The 2909-nt window shown below is 40.3% G+C and overlaps 1 pseudogene; it reads left to right on the top strand.

Moving 5' to 3' along the window:
* The first annotated feature begins 1041 nt into the window (after positions 1-1041).
* On the top strand, positions 1042-1273 carry LOC145351314 (U2 spliceosomal RNA; annotated as a pseudogene).
* Positions 1274-2909: the final 1636 nt, after the last annotated feature.

A 2909-nucleotide genomic window follows, 5' to 3' on the forward strand; every position in this document is an offset into this window, starting at 1 on the left:
CACGTGAGAATACCATCCACCAGGTACATGGTAAATACTCTTGCAACTCGGCCAACATTGTCTACCTGATACGTTGCAAGAAAGGATGTCCCGAAGCATGGTACATTGGGGAGACCACGCAGACGCTACGACAACAGATGAATGAACATCGCTCGACAATCACCAGGCAAGACTGTTCCCTTCCTGTTGGTGAACACTTCAGTGGTCACGGGCATTCAGCCTCTGACCCTCGGGTAAGCATTCTCCAAGGCGGCCTTCACGACACACGACAGTGCAGAGTCGCTGAGCAGAGTCTGATAGCCAAGTTCTGCACACGTGAGGACGGTCTCAACAAGGATCTTGGGTTCATGTCGCACTATCTGTAACCCCCGTGACTTGCCTGGGTTTGCAAAACCTCACTTACTGTACTGTCTGGAGACAATACACATCTCTTTAACCTGTGATCAGTGCTCCTTCCACTTACATTGTCGGCCACTTTAAGACTTGAACAGCAGCTTAGGTGTAAAGATTCGCATTCTAATCAGTAATCTGTAAACTGTCTGTGCTTTATATGCTCTGTCTGAGGCCAGAACTCTCCATTCACCTGACGAAGGGACTAACCCCAAAAGCTAGTGAGTCTACTATCAAATGAATCGGTTGGACTTAAACTTGGTGTTGTCAGACTTTTTACAGGATTTCATGTGCCATCTATTGTTCAAGGTTTGCCAAATATAAAAACATTGCAAAGCTTAAAGTCTAGCCAGTTAAAAAAAATCAAACCAAAACGTTTCTAATCAATTAACCAGTACGTATTGTACCTACTTTGATTTTGATTCAGTGCCTGTTATTTTTCTAAAATGTAGGGGTTTTAATCTGGAACTCAGTTTAAAAATAGAAACAACTTAAATTAAAAGGGTTTGGATATCGCGATTATGATGTGTAAAGTAGTATGTGATAAAAGTGCCGCTTGGTTACAGTACAGCACTGCCATATAGACCCGAGAATAAAATCAAATCCTGAAAAAACTTAAACCAATTTTATACAGGTGGGAATTGACAGGCTATCGCTTCTCGGCCTTTTGGCTAAGATCAAGTGTAGTATCTGTTCTTATCAGAGGCAGACCGAGGGCCCAGGAACTGCAGAATACCCTCGACCTGCGTAACTGTGTGCCAATCTGAGCACTAACGGCACACAGAAATCTATTGAGGCATGTATATATTATTTTTAAGAACTGAAATGTAATTCTTGTAATTAGTACAAATATGTAAATATTTGAGACATGGATATAGTTTTTTAAGTATTGAAATGTAGACACTGTAATTTGGACAGATCTGTAAAAATGTTTTGATTCCACATTGCTTTGCTATTCGAAGCCCTGTACATTTGCAATGGATTACTTGAGATTTTTATGAATAAAGTATATTTTTGGGAAAAAAAATTGTATATTGCTAAAAACATAATTCCTGTTTTCCTCCATGAAAGGGCTATTTATTCCAAGCATTTAGCCATTCTTTGCCATAGTTTGTAACAGCTTGCACAACACTGCTAAATGTTGGTGCTAAGCATTTGAATGCACTTCTTTGTAGGCAGGGTCGTGACATTTTGTGAAGTACTGTAATGTGGCACTTGCACACAAACAAATGACTATATATAATGTAAGAGTACATCATATAAAGATTACAGCTGTATGGCATGTGGTTTTAATGGGGAAAGTGATGTCTTTTGATAAAATTATATACTGTGAATGTCCAGCTGCAGCCAAAAGGCCAATACAAAGTGTTATTTAATTCACACTAAGCTTCCTATGGGGTGGGGAGGGTGGGGGCGGAGGTGGGGGGGGTGCTTCTAAGTACTGAATACATGCTGTCCCTCTCCCTGTCGCTGGTAAAAGTGATCAACTTCAAATTTAAATACTGGGGGTTTAATCAAGAATTGTACAGAGCTAGAGCATATTTCTTTAAATTATTATGCAAAGAGCAAGATCTTATAATTAAGTTTTATTTCAGTGTTCAGTATTCGAAGGGTTTACGTGACTTGCCGTTTCTTATGTCTGAATCTGTAACCTTTCGAGTTTTACTGTCCTGACTTGGTACTTTGAGAGAGGAGGAATGGGCAGAGAAAAGAGACTTCATATTCTGGTCTAATCAGAGCTACCACAAACCGTACAACTGGATTAACCCCTTATGAACTCATGACAGGACGGGCGATGCAATTACCAGAAAGCATCGTAACAGGTGGGACTGATGTGTGTCCGCTAAAAGAAAAAATCAGGAGATATGTTTTGGGACTAAGCACCCAAGGGATGCACAAATTGGTAAGAAGTAATCAGGAACAAAGAGACGCAGAGAGAGAGTTTGAAATGCTCCCTGATGTCCCAGCAGTGGGAAGTCGCGTCCTAGTAAAAACATTACCTGACAATCCAGGGTTTGCACCAAAATGGAATGGGCCATATGAAGTTATAATTAGTGGAGACACCTGTGCCTGTATATACATAAGAGGGAAAGGTATATGGAAACATTGGACATAGCTGAAATTACACAAAGAAATGCATGAATGAATGAACGAGTGGACTAACAGAACTGCTTTCCTCAAGACCGGCAAAGACTGCAAGCAAGAACAAGTGGCGCGTGTGGGTCAATAGATAATGTAACTTTTGGAGATATCAATTATAGTGTTAGGTTTAATATTTGATTGTTGCGAATATGTATGTAATCGCGTATGTTACTGTACTACTTTGCATTGTCGTGACTGTAAATTTGACTGGATTGGAGGATAATCTATTTTATAAGACTCACATACATTTACACAGGAAACAAACTGTATGTTACCCATTAGCACAATCGGTAGAAACCCTACTTGTACCCACTCCTGGGTGGAGCCCTCATGACTTATATATTGTGGATACATCAGATGCACCCTGTAAGGGACAT

Source organism: Carcharhinus amblyrhynchos, chromosome 1 (assembly GCF_965287045.1).
Source record: "Carcharhinus amblyrhynchos chromosome 1, sCarAmb.v2.hapA, whole genome shotgun sequence".
Taxonomy (NCBI): domain Eukaryota; kingdom Metazoa; phylum Chordata; class Chondrichthyes; order Carcharhiniformes; family Carcharhinidae; genus Carcharhinus; species Carcharhinus amblyrhynchos.